General features: G+C 39.0%; 2 protein-coding genes across 3 annotated transcripts in view; both read left to right on the top strand.

Moving 5' to 3' along the window:
* The window catches only part of LOC128654693 (sialidase-3), a 12,969-nt gene extending 7,888 nt beyond the window's left edge, over positions 1 to 5,081 (top strand). For both annotated transcript variants that reach the window (XM_053708749.1, XM_053708748.1), the window contains one exon: positions 1 to 5,081. This exon is cut by the window's left edge and continues 3,566 nt beyond it. The gene's annotated coding sequence lies outside the window, so the exon portion shown is untranslated.
* A 1,476-nt stretch (positions 5,082 to 6,557) lies between these two features.
* LOC128654691 (sialidase-3) overlaps positions 6,558 to 14,456 on the top strand; it is a 50,285-nt gene continuing 42,386 nt past the window's right edge. The window contains exon 1 of the mRNA XM_053708747.1: positions 6,558 to 6,572. The gene's annotated coding sequence lies outside the window, so the exon portion shown is untranslated. The remainder of the gene's footprint in view (positions 6,573 to 14,456) is intronic.

Here is a 14,456-nt window from a genome sequence, read left to right as displayed (position 1 = left end):
CACGTCTATATGGGGTATACAGGGGGTACTAAGTATGTAAACAGGTCTAGATGGGGTATACAGGGGGTACTAAGTATGTAAACAGGTATATATGGGGTATACAGGGGGTACTAAGTATGTAAACAGGTCTAGATGGGGTATACAGGGGGTACTAAGTATGTAAACAGGTCTAGATGGGGTATACAGGGGGTACTAAGTATGTAAACAGGTGTAGAAGGTTTTGCTGAGGGGGACTACTAAGAAGTTGAAGCCCTGCAGGTTTATTTGTTATAGTTCAGTGGTGTTTTATTTCATTCCTACATACAGTTTTATGTATATTTTACATAAAATGGAAGATTCAAGAGCAAGGGGTCATGATCTCAAGCTAAAGGGTAGTAGATTCAGGAGTAATTTGAGGAAGCACTTCTTTACAGAAAGAGTGATTGATTTATGGAATAACGTTCCTCAAGGGGTGGTAAAGACAAACACTGTGGGGGACTTTAAAAATGCCTGGGACAAGCATAAGGCTTTCCTATCAACTAAATAAGTTTATACTTTTAGGTAATATCGGGCAGACTTGCTGGGCCTATGGCTCTTATCTGCCGTCAATATCTATGTTTCTTATTCTTTATTTATAAAGCGCCAACAAATTCTGCGGCGCTGTCCATGGGTACAGAGATAAAAGTACAACAATGATTCAGTATTTAGGACCCAGGGCCCTATTCCCGTAAGCACTTACAATGACTCCTGTGAGTGACTGCAGGCTGTATAATTGCCGACTCTAGGAGAACTTATGTACTATATTACTCAGGGGCGGTGCATGATGAATTATCATGGGAGGAGCTAAGGAGAATGGACTCTCTGGGGCCATTGGGTTGTGTCTTGGACTTAAGTCTCTGATCAGTTTGGAATATAACATCACCTCTGGGGATCACACTCCTCTATAAATTGTTACGTGTTACTGAAATCTAATCTAGCAGTTTTGCACCCCATCACAAACTATATTAACCTCATATGTCAGGGCAGAAATGCTAAAATGTCCTTTAGTACAGTTATTTAAATGCAGTGATGTACGCCAGCCAGCTGCCTGTTAATGGATCAGCTTTGTGATCTGGAAGACTCGGCCTTATCCCAAACACTGCACACACAGATCTGTCATTTCTGCTAGCTGTATGGCAAGTTGTGCGGTATGGGCCCTGGCTTATAGATTTGTTTTTAGATCGTTATGTTATTGATTTTTATTGTTAAACAGAGACCCAACGTTTTCTTTCATTATTCAGATCGAACATGCAATTTTATACAACTTTCTAACTTACTTTCATATAATTTTTCTTTGTTCTCTTGGTATCTTTTTTTGAAAAAAGCACAGGAGCGTGCACGTATCTGGAGCACTATATGGCAGCAGCTTGACAAGAATGTTATCCGTTTGCAAGAGCACTAGATGGCAGCACTAATTCCTGCCATGTAGTGTTCCAGAAGCCTACCTAGGTCAGGGCTTGACAAAACCGGGTGCCACTGGTTTGGAGCGCCTAAGACACCCGTTTGTGTAGCTCGCTTACTCCCGCCAACTGCTGCTTGCTGCTGCCAGCCGCACCAAAAATGTAGCCCGGTGCGGACTGATCATTTCTAGGCCATCCTTGGGTAAGGGGGTGTGGTGCTGATTAGTTTCACATTGTGCTGTACACACAGTAGCAGCTAGTGGCAGGGCAGATTATCGGTGTACAGCCACCTATATTCCCTTCAAGTTGTGCACCCCTCAACTTCTCCCCCAGTGTCCTGACAGCAGATAAAACAAATGGACGTTCCTACATACTCACCAATGTATTGTGCACACTGTAAGTGACAAACCAACACTCAGTCAAGTCTAGAAATCGAAATCACAGCAGCACAAGCATTTAAATAATACAACTTTTTCTTTTATTTGCATTCCAATACAGAGATAACAGCAAAACCTCCATCGTTTTGGGTTTTATCCCTTAATCATGTTGAATGCAAAATCACACATATGTTCAAATTTAAATACTCTCAAAATTCAAGAAGAGGCTGTCACTTTTAACTCTTCACCATTCTGTAACTCTAATTGCAAGTGAACATTTGCCATTTAGTGGCCAGACTTTATAAATATACATAGATCAAGAATGAACTAAGTTTATGCTTTTATAACGGCTAAATCAGGACACACTCCACATCCTCTTGATGTCCACCTATTAACATCATTTATTTGTATAGTTCCACAAAATTCTGTAGCGCTTATTCATATCACTAAATTTATTGAAAAGGAGACCAATCTATCTCTTTATTCAAGCCCTTAGGAGCTTAAGTATCTAAATAAAATATCCAAAATGTTTCCCTTTTCTTTAACTGTGTCTCTCTATCAGCTTTACGCCTGGAGCAACTGACTTGTTCTATAACTTGGAACCGTAACTGTGACACACTGTGCCCAGCCGTAACAAAATGACAGGCGACAGGAGCAGCCATATTTTTAGCTCTAATATTTCCTCTATGTTCCACTATTCGATCACGTATCCTGTGGGTCGTTTCCCCTATGTAAATTTTGGAACATGAGCATTTGATCAGATACACTACATAATCTTTAGTGCAAGTATACTCTTTTATAGTAATTTGTTTGCCATACTATTGCAATTTCTACACTCCAAACAGGGATAGCAACCAAAGTTCGTTTTGGTGATATATCTAGTCTTATGCTAGATTTTTGGGGCCTTTTTCCAACATATATGAACACAAAACACATGAATACACATATATACACACCTATATACACACACCACCAGCAAAAGATTCCAACTCGCTCAAGCCTCAGATGATAGAGTTGTTTTAGCAATAAAGTATTTTTTAATTAAAGTATGTACATTTTTTTAGACATAATGCTGTTGCACACTTAATAGACTACAGTATGGTGTAAATATAAGTGTAACTCGCTTTATTGCTATATTTACTTTATTGCAGTAGTCTGGAACCGAACCCGCAATATCTCTGAGGTACGCCTGTATATCAGTGCTGCCTCCGCAGCAGTCAGCAGTGACAAACAGTGTGGAGCAAGAATTCCTCAGCACTGGCGCTCACCCTTAGTGATGGCCATCCTACTGCTTGGGGGCGCTTGGTTGTGAGTGCAAACTGTTTATTGGGGCTCATAACTTGAATTTAGGCAGCTAGCTGGGGTGCTGATATTTTTGGGACAGACGTGCAGTCCAATCTGCAGAGCCCTGCAGTATTTAACAATATAAGTGAGCAAGCTGCCTGCAATAATGTTACAGCGCTATCTGATTTGCCTGTGCTTTGTTCCCTCCAAAAACTTTTTTTTTAAATTCCTAATCAGTGTTGTTAAATATGAGGTGGGTCCACATTGCCATCCTGTAGTTTTTGCACCAACAACACATCTCTATCCTATACTTTACCTCACCTCATCTGCACCACACAATAAGGGGCCGATTTATCATTTGATCCACTGTAACGATCATGTCCGCCAGACATTGATAAATGCCGACAGCATACGCGTTTGGCATTTATCATTGCACAAGCAGTTCTGGTGAACTGCTTGTGCAATGCCGCCCCCTACAGATTCAAAGGCAATCGGCCGCTAGCAGGGCGTGTCAATCAACCCGATTGTATAAGATCAGGCGGATTGGTGTCCGCAGCCTCTGAGGCAGCAGACGAGTTAAGGAGCGGCGGTCTTAAGACCGCTGCTTCTTATCTTCTGTTTCTAGCGAGCCTGAAGGCTCGCGCGGAAACTGGGATTTGGCCCCATTCGGGCCATGATAAATCGGCCTTTAAGTGATCATTTTTAAGTGGCTAAATTCAATAATGTCCTGTGGATCCAGTATGTATCAATCTAGACCTGTAATCTTAGCTTGGTGAAGAATTTCAAATGTCTTGACATAGATATACACAATATGTATATATGTATACAAACAAACACATTATATATATATATATATATATATATATATATATATATATATACTGTATATATGTCACACACATGGATTGTGAAAATAGTTGTCTACATATCTAATTATTAAATAGTTGGTGTACGCACGGTACCAGCTACTTCACTCCGATGAACTCTTGCACATGGTATTGTGCAAAAAATGTTATTGAAATTTCTATATATTGATTGATTAATTGATTATGAAAATAATTGTTTGTTGCAGCGTTACGCTTGATTAAATTATTATTTGATTAAAAGACCAGTGAGGGCCTTCCTTATCTCTTATACTTACCCGCTGGCACCCTGGCATGTATGGATTTTGAAAGTGAGAGTGCTCTCTATCGCATTATATATATAACACACACACACACATATCACAAAAAACGTGGCTCCTATATTTTGAACAAATTGGTTAAGCAGTGACCTAGGTATTTATTTAACAAAGAATAACATGAGAAAGAAGCACATTTGATAATAGAAGTAAATTGGAAAACCTTTTTAAAATTGTATGCTCTGAAAAAATATTTGGGTTCCACATCCCTTTAAAGACATATGGAAGTCAAAATGGAAGTTTTATGATTCAGATAGAGCTTGTAATTAAAAAAAATGTTTTTACAATTAACTTCTGTTATCAAATTTACTTTGTTTTCCTGGTATACTTTGTTGTAGAACCTTTCGAGGTAGGCTCAGGAGTGGGCATGTGTACTATATGGCAGCAGTATTTGTAACAATGTTATAGACTGTTCAGCACTATATTGCAGCAAATATGCGTTTCAACAAAGGATACCAAGAGAATCAGTTAAATTTTAAATATAATTATATGGGGGCGAGGAATAAATTGGCGGCTCTATCTGAATCACAAAACTTTGATGTCCCTTTAATAAATAGACTAACATTTGCATGTAAAGTAAGTGTTCACATTACTGTATGATACATGATCTTTTTCAGATGTTAAATGTGCAAGTATTAACTTACTTTGCATTTGTACTGATCTATGTAATTCTTAATATGCTTATTTATTTATTTATTTTATTGTTTGTCTATTAAGAATTCTAACATGGATAATTGCTAGATGTCCAATGTTGAAACTGGAATTCACATTAAAACCTGTACTGTATTACTAAATAAACCTGATATGGATTTTTTAATCAAACGTGCAGTTTCTATAATATTTTTTTTTGCCTGTTCTGGACACTAAGAAGCTTTAAAAGGACATTAAACGCCTCTTTTGTGAAAAAACTTTGTCCTTTCCCACACTCCCTAGAGAGGCCACAAAAGCAAATTCTATGACCTGCAAATGCTGGGTTTGGCATTTTATATCTTGAAAACTTTGGTTACTGATTTAGCTTTTTGGTAGCCTTCTTTTTCCAGTTTCTTGCAATAGCGAGTTTTGTAGCCATCAGGCTATAGATTAGTAGGAATCTCTGAGATCTGGAGTAATGCAGAGTCTGGACCTAACTTGCTTGGAAGTCCAAGAAGGGTGCACAATATAAAAGGTTTGGACCAAAGAGATTGCTCAACTGGGCATGTCCACCATACATGATGAGAGGTCCCATTTTCTTTAGACCTCCTTCAACACACTGGGGAATGGGCAGGAAATATTTTATTTAGTTTATAAGGAACTAAATGCCACCTGATTAGCAGCTTATAATAGAGATCATAGTGTGTGCCACAATGAACTGCTAGTTTAGTAGGAAGGATAGTTGTCTGCCACTGTTTTGCTGAGAATTTCTTACCCCAATAGGTTTCCCATTCACTGACATATTGCATCTTAATAAAAATAGGACAATTCTGTAGACACTTGTAATGTACCAGCTGGGAACCTGAACTCCATTTCACCTCCCAAGGAGAAGGGGATTTTGGATGATTCCTAGAAAAGCCCCAGTAGGCAGTACCAATCAAAGTGGAGATTATGTGGTGTATTGGAGCATATTATCATGAGGAGGCAAGAAGTCCCCACAATTAAAAAGTCTCAAACTGAAGTTATTGTAGAAATGTTCCACGATTTAACATCAAATTAAAAGGACAGTAAAGTCATTATTAGACATTCATGATTCAGATAGAGAATACAATTTTAAACAACTTTCCAATTTACTTCTATTATTTAATTTGCTTCCTTCTCTTGTTATCCTTTGCTGAAAGGTTTATCTAGGTAAGTTCAGGAGAAGCAAAGAACCTGGATTCTAGCTGATGATTGGTGGCTGAATATATATACCAATTGTGATTGGCTTACCCATATGTTCAGTTAGAAACCAGCAGTGCATTGCTGCTCCTTCAACAAATGATACCAAGAGAATGAAGCAAATTTGATCGTAGAAGTAAACTGAAAAGTTGTTTAAAGTTGTATGTTCTACCTAAATCATGAAAGAAAATTGGGTTTCATGTCCCTTTAAGAGATGGTTGTGGGACCACCAGTGGGCAATGTCTGAGCTTGAACTATTGGACTTTTTACCCACAAATCAATATACTGGAATAGAGGAAGAGCAGGTGTCAAGGGAAACCTCTTCTAATGCCTGCACTGCATTTAGCTGAGGGAGGTTCAGATCCCAAGCTGTAGTGTGTAAGAGCATTTTACAGCTGTGACCCTTCCTAGCCAGGAAATGTAATTAAATCTCTGGGAAGTCACTGAAGCTTGCAGTTCATGGTAAGGAGCTGTTGTTTTCTATAATGAGTATGATGGGTTGTGTGATAAAAAGTTCCTAGGTGTCTAATACCTCAAGTGAACCATTTAAAGCTGTACCTTTTCTGTAGAATCTTAAGGATGTGAGTATGCAGTAGACATTTATTTTATAGTAATTGAGATGGAGCTTGGAACTAGGAGCCAGTGGTTTCCATTCTGGTACCGAAGCTCGGACCTGTAGAGGAGTGGTGTCACGCTACCCCTTGACTCCTCTCACCACCCCGTCCTGTTGCTATGGCCGTTGCCATGGATGCAGCAGTTCCTGTGGGCATGCGGCGATGACGTCATCGCTGCACGTCATTTCCCTCTGATGCCGGTCTGTGAGTCCTCTTGGCGCGAATCTGCACCTATATAAGTACCTGCGTTACTTACCTTCAGTGCCCAAGTATAGGTTAGTCTTGTGCTTCCTGGGTGCTATTATTCTGAACTGCTGTTACTTTGATTGCCTTATTGTTACTGAACTCTGCTTGTTTGACCACTCTGCTGCTTAACACTTGGATTGCCATATTGTTACTGAGCTCTGCTTGTCTGACCACTCTGCTGTTTAACCCTTGAATTACTGGATTGCCATATTGTTACTGAGCTCTGCTTGTCTGACCACTCTGCTGCTTAACCCTTGAATTGCTGGATTGCCTTATTGTTACTGAACTCTGCTTGTCTGACCATTGCTTTACCCCTGAACTGCTAAACTGCTGGATTACCTTTTGTTGCGGCCCTTTGCCTATTCCTGACCATTCTATTGGTTTACCCCTGAACTGCTAAACTGCTGGATTACCTTTTGTTGCTGACCTCTGCCTGTTCCTGACCATTCTACTGGTTTACCCCTGAACTGCTAACTGCTGGATTGCCTTTCTGTTGCTGACCTCTGCCTGTTCCTGACCATTCTACTGGTTTACCCCTGAAGTGCTAACTGCTGGATTGCCTTTCTGTTGCCTGTCTCTGACTATTCTCTGCCTTAGTCTTGTTGCCGTGAAGGACTACCCTCTCTACCGTGAGTACTGCTTACCTAATTTCTAACACTCACTTTGTTCTGGGATATTTCCTAATCCTTCCACTTGATGCCAGGACAAGAAGACTACTGGCCAAGTTTGGTCTGATAGGGAAATATCCCACAAGCATTACAAGAGGATGCTGCGGTTGGAGAAAGATCTGCCCTTGCTGGGAGGAGATCCCATCTCTGAAGTAGCTCTCTTGCTTGTGGAGATGTTGCCACATATTGCTGATTAGCTCTAGTGATGAATAGCAAGACTGGGAAAACCCATCTATATTTTCTTCTCTCAAGATTCTGGTAAAGTCTGCATAAGTTCTGCGTAGTTGTAAAGTATGGGGCAATAAGCCTGGAAAGAGCTGTAGGTTCTCTAATTCTCCAGGAGCTGCCACTCTAGTACACAAAAGGTTTTCTTGGAAGGTGTAGTAGTCTGGCAACAATATCTCTAGATCTCATTCGGCATTGACTTTGGTCTGAGGGCTTTATGGACTTTGTCAATTAGGCTTTCATTCTCTATGACGTGTCCCAAGTTATTGAAGAAGTCTTGTAAGAAGGTATTTAAGTCTTGGGTGAGACAGTTTCAGGGATAACTCTCTGATGTTTTGCCTAGATATATCTTCTAGATCACTGGTTTTCAAACTTGTCCTCATGCCTCCCTAACAGGCCAGATTTTCAGGATTACCTTGGGTGTGAGCGGTAAAATAACCATGTTTACTAAGCAGCTGATTATTTTATCAGTGGTCCAGTTCAGCTATCCTCAGAATCTGGTCTGTTAGGGAGGCCTGAGGGCAGATTTGAAAACCAGTGTCAGCTAGGTTTTGAGAATATGTGACCAGACTAGTATAGTCAATTATCAAAGCTTCCTGTTTGCATTCCAGAGCATCTGTTCATTCTCCAAGTGAGGCTATATCCCTTTTAAGATCTGCACAAGATTTTTCTTATTTTTTTAGACAGTGAATCATTATGAGAGGCAAGCCGGTTTAAATAGTTTCAATCAGGTTATTAGTTGTAACCCCAGTGGGATCAGGGATGCAGAATATTGCAGTTAGATTGAGCTAAGAGTAACTTTAGGACCTCCTACTGAGTCTGAGAGTTTATTCTTCAAGCCACCTTGCATGTCCACTACTGATTTAGTGGTTTATTACTTTTATTGGTAGGTAGGCTTTTTGAAATTTTGTGCCATGTTGGCAAAGTGAAACAGACTTACGTCCTGCAGTAGTTAAGATGAGAGAGTCAAGGAGGTAGAGAGCAAGTTTCTGGGGCTGTAGGTATATTTTCCAGGGCTGAGCTTCACAGGGTCACTGTTAGGCACTTGTGTTAGCAAAAGGTTGTCAACAGTGGTGTTAAGGTTAACTTTACAATTCCATTGTTACAGAGAAGCTTACAGCACCACAAGACCTGGAGGTCACATTAATGGAGTGTTGGGTAGGTTTCAGACCTCTCCCACAGGGACATACCCTTGCAGTGCAGTAGAAGGGAGAGGGATAATGGAGTGTACTGACAAGGTGCAATAAATGGAGGGAGAAGGCACCAATCAGAGGTAATTAAGCAAACTATGAACATCCCCAAGTCACATTAGAAAGTTGATATTGATATAGAAGACCCAGTTTAAACCTTAGGTTGTCAAGAGGAGGTAGCAATATCACCTACTGCCCCATAAACTCAATATTAATTAGGTTCTAGCAGATGTACAATGGCTATTATAAAGGGTCAGAGATAGCAGCAGATCTTTCTTGTAGGTTTTTCTAGGTAATCTGGAGTCTGTTCATAGTGCAGTGGATTATCTCCCAGCAATATCACGTGTTTTGTGTGGTGACTGTACAATCAATGTAAAGTAAACTTGCTAGAATTTGTGGCTGAAGCCCAGTTTCTATATATTTAGCACTTGAGTAGTCTCTGTTGGGGTGACAGTGTGACAGATCCCCCTAGCTTTGTGGTCACAGGGTTTTGACAGGACTCACCCTCATGTAGCGGAATGGCCTTAGATGGTATGGCACTTCTCCGGGCTCAGTTCCCCCATTCCAAGGCTCTCGATGTGTTTAGCAGGGGCTGTCAATCGGATGATTTTAATCCTCCACCTTTTAGTAGACCTTAAGACCGCTGCTATTTAAACGATGGGTCTCCGAAGCAGCAATCAGTGCTTGGTAAATGAAGCCCATTGTCGTAGAGAGATGCAAGGTATCTGCATATTTGATGGAGTGTGCAGAGGACTGTCACTACACAGTTAATCTAACCCACTTTCACTGCCACAAAATCCTAGCACAATCTTAATGTCTATGATAACACACTGCATGAATATTGCCAATCTGTTACGTACATTTTCCAATTTACTTCTATTATCAAAGTTGCTTCATTCTCTTAGGTATCCTTTATTGAAAATCATACCTAGGTATGTTCAGAAGCAGCAATGCACTAGTGGGAGCTAGCTGCTGATTGGTGGCTGTACATATGAGCCTTTTGTCATTGGCTCACATGTGTTCAGCTAACTCCCAGTAGTGCCTTGCTGTTCCTAAACCTACTCTTCAATAAAGGATAACAAGAGAACAGAGCAAATTAGATGATAAAAGTGAATTGTAGAGTTGTTTAAAATTGCATTCTCTGAATCATAAAAATGTAATTTTGACTTTACTGTCCCTTTAAATTTTTGCAGTCAATTATTAGGTTAGGAATAAGATCAACTCCTTGGATGTGCTCTCAAGTATAAAATAGTTACCAATAGTTTCCCCCTGGTGAAAATATCACCTGCTACATTACTGCAATGCTTCAGATATGCAATATGACAGCCCCAGTTTTGCTGTTGTGGTGAAATTCATAGCTAGGACCCTGCAAGAGTTAAAAAAAACGCTCAGGAGCTGAATGCAAGAAATATCTGATTGGCAGGTTGTTCGAGCTTTCTCTTGTTTATCCTGGCATCATTCCCAGAGCTATACTTACCCTATATTATTGTGTATATCACATAACCAAGTTCATGAACTCGGGGGTTAGGGGCATTTTCCTTAGGGATATAGAGACTGGTTTCATTTCGGAAAAGCTTGTGTTTACTCTTTGCTATACTGCACATCCTTTCAATATCCGATCTCAGGGTCAGAGGGATACATTGTTATCACTTGTATCTTTTGTATACAGAACGTGGTCTAACTAGAAATTCATATAACAGGGCTACTGAATTCTGCTGCACTATACAAATAAATGATAATCTTTTTTTAAGTTTAATTGAATAAGCAAAACAGGTTATACAATCATTGTCAATATGATCTGCAAACAAATCAGTTTACAAAGTATACACAATCAGCGAAGAAAACCTCATATATAGATAACAAATTGATATTGTTACAATACACTTGTAACCCAGGTGCTGAACCAAAAATGGTCTGTCTCCTAAGCTTTACATTCCTGCTTTTTAAATAAAGATAGCAAGAGAACGAAGAAAAATTGATTACAGGAGTACATTAGAAAGTTGCTTAAAATTTCAGCTCTATCTGAATCATGAAAGAAAAAAATGTGGGTTTAGTATCCCTTTAAGGTGTAAAAAAGCGTATCTGGATCTTAATTAGGCTACAATATATAGTAACCTTAAATAGTCTATGCCTAGGGCTGGTTTGGGTTGGGTATTGCATTATTCTTTATAAAGGAAGTTCATGTCTAAGAAGTCATCTATCAGTTTGGTAGTAACATATTTGTACTTTTCCATTAGTATTGTATGTGTAACAAAAGGTGCCCATTCTGATATAGAGAGAGCTTCTGTTGATTTCCATTTGCTGGGAAACGGTTTATCATCATCAGAAATAACAATCAAAGTTGTAATTTGCATTTAATTCTACAAAAAAATAGCTGGGTCTAGTGGAAATGGAATGCCAATTACATTTTCTAGAGCTATCTTAATCCATTGCCAGTAATGGGTGATTATGGGGCATAGCCGGCAAATATGTAAAAAAATAATCTCCAATGCCACCACAAGCTCTCCAGCAATTTGTGGGAGTAGTAGTGTAGATTAAGGCCAATCTGGCAGGGGTATAGTACCAGTGACATAAAAGTTTTATGTTTGTCTCTATAAAATAGATCAATTAGGTATTTTTGCTCATATTAAAAAAGATCTTAGACCATTCTTTAGCAGAGATCTGTGTTTGCAATTCCTCCATCAATTTTGCAGTGTATGGAGGGAGATTTTGGGAGGGAAAGTCTATGAGCATTTTGTATAAAAGTGATAGAGTGCCTTTAGATTGAGTGTTGGAATTACAGAGTGTTTCAAAAGGTCTCCATATATCCCAGTAAGCTCAGTTTTGGGTTTGGGTGTACCGTTCCATAAAACAGTGACATGGGATAATGCCTTGTAATGTTACAGGATGTTGGTAAGCTTTGGGGAAGACTGACTGAAGGTCTGGATTGTCCCTCAGTGAGGTCAGTGGTGATGGTATTGTAGATATGTTCTGAAATTTGAGGATATGCTTATCCATAAATTATATGTCCCGATTGTTATTGTAGTTGTTATGGGTCCTAGCAAGCAGCTAGCTCCGAATTGTCTCTTGTCTGCTAGGATATGTTCTATATATACCCATTTTTATGTGTAGTGTTTTTACACCAGTCTATGATGCGTATTAATGTTGCTGCTGATTGTTTAGGCATGCTAAGCCCCTAAGAAAGGTAGTCGGAAAGGGGTATTGGAATGGTTTGAAATAGATACAGGATTTAAGGTAGAATAGACAATTTTATAGCACTTAATCTACCCAGCCAGGATAGGGTTTTGTTTTGCCAAGAATTTAGTTCTCTGTGAATATTTTTTATTAAGGGGAGGTAATTTAAAGAGTGTAATGTTTTTGGGTCTTAAGATATTTGCACCCATAAATATTTTACAATATGAATACGTGTAATCATTCACAATTTGTCGAATTTCTGTGTTAGGGATGGCTATACTCCAAATAAATACTAATCATACTGTACTTACTGGGAATTTAAAAAAAAACCTTCATTAATTCAGGAGGAGAGAGAGGTTTAATACAATAATTTAAAATGTTTTCCTGGATAACAGTCCTAGAATCATTAAAGGATAAAAAGAAAAGTAAAGATAAACAGGTTTATTTTTTAACTAACCAGCACCTATGATATATATTTAGTGATCCCCAAATATTACATTTACAATCTTGTGCAAAATATTCTAGGGATCTATAGACACAAAAAAAGTGTTTTCTTCATACATTTTGCAGAATTCTTGATGTAACGAAAAAGGCTGTTAAAAACCTTATTTTTATCTCTGAGGTCCGCATCTAATGCACACTACTATGTAATTCCTTTAAAGCTGGCCTTTCTGCTAGGACTTGATATAAGAAGCTCCTTTTTTAATTACACTCTTATTAAAGCGATATTAAACCCACACTTTTTCATTCAGATAGAACATGCATTTTTAAGCAAATTTCAAATTTACTCCTATTATCAAGTAATTCTCTTGGTATCTTTATTTAAATAAGCAGGAATACATTAGGTGGTTACATTAGGCACCACACAGCGAGGGCTACCAAGGTGCTGGACCAAAAATGAGCCAGCTCCTAAGCTTACATACCTGCTTTTCAAATAAAGATACCAAGAGAAAGAAGAAAATTTGATAATATGAATAAATTAGAAAGTTACTTAAAATTGCTGCCCTATCTGAATCATGAAAGAAAGAAATGTGGGTTTCATATCACTTTCATTGTGTTCATTAGAATTAGAGGGACCTTGTACTAAATAATGTTCTGATATGCATGTAATATAATAGGTACTTCCTCAGTGGCTGATATGTAGTTTCTGCTAATATCCATTGGCTAATATTAATAATAACTATATACAGAATTGCTTGCAGAACAATGACTCTATTGTAATCAGCTTGTTATGTGCCTGCTTTTTAGTGCTGATTTCAGTAAAGCAAAGGATGAGCTCCTGCCAAGATCTGTGTAAACATAAAAAAATTCTCACTACATATTACAATTATAATTGTGGTTCTTTCTATAATGGTTTAAGGCTAAATATACCGGTAATTGGATGGTGTGTTTTACAATATATTTTAAATACAATGTCATTTTCTAATGTATAATGTAATGTATGTATGTACACATCTCCTAAGAATCGGGGATGGGAGCTGCAAGAGGCAGAGTTAGAAAAGTCTGAGGGTGCAGTTAATGCAGACAGGAGATGGAGCTGGGTGACACAGGGACAGGTGTGGCTGGTTGCCTGTGGCTATGCCAGGGAGCTCCCTAGGGGTGTGGCTAGATGAATGGGGTCTGAGCTGGACTATGCATGGGCGTGACAAGGGGTGGAGACAGTAGTGGGTGTGGTTAATTTATTAATAGGGTAGACAGAGCAGCTGGAGGGACAGAGCATCTTTCCATCACACATCTTGTCCTTGTTCGGGAGCCCTGTCCAGCTGTTTGTATAAGTTTAGTTTACACACAGACAGTAAATTATGACTGCACATCTATGTTTAGAGACACATTGATTTAGGTTCTATCAACTGCACTACAGACAAAAAGTGAATTAATTTGCATTTAAGTAACATGACCCACAGTGGATTGTATAAGTAAATGCCACCTCCCCTGGCAGAAAGCACCAGTTTGTAGTGTCTTCCTTGAGAGGGAATCAGCTCCCTTTGCAGGTCAAAGGTTAAAAACTGAAATGTGCGTCGGTGCATTTCAATTTGAATCAGAAGCATTTATGCAATATTCTTCCATTAGCAACAATACTCCTAGTAAAGGTTATTAGTGTTTCAGCGGCATACACACATATGCTTTTTGTGACTAGAAGATCTGAGTAGGCATAGTATTTGCACCCTGAGAGCTAGCGGTGGTGACGTGTATTGCATCTGTTAGGACTTGTTTTGTGTTATAGAAGCC

The sequence above is a fragment of the Bombina bombina genome, chromosome 3 (genome assembly GCF_027579735.1).
Source record: "Bombina bombina isolate aBomBom1 chromosome 3, aBomBom1.pri, whole genome shotgun sequence".
Lineage (NCBI taxonomy): Eukaryota > Metazoa > Chordata > Amphibia > Anura > Bombinatoridae > Bombina > Bombina bombina.
The sequence above is the reverse complement of the archived record's forward strand: the minus strand, read 5'-3'. Positions and strand labels throughout refer to the sequence as shown.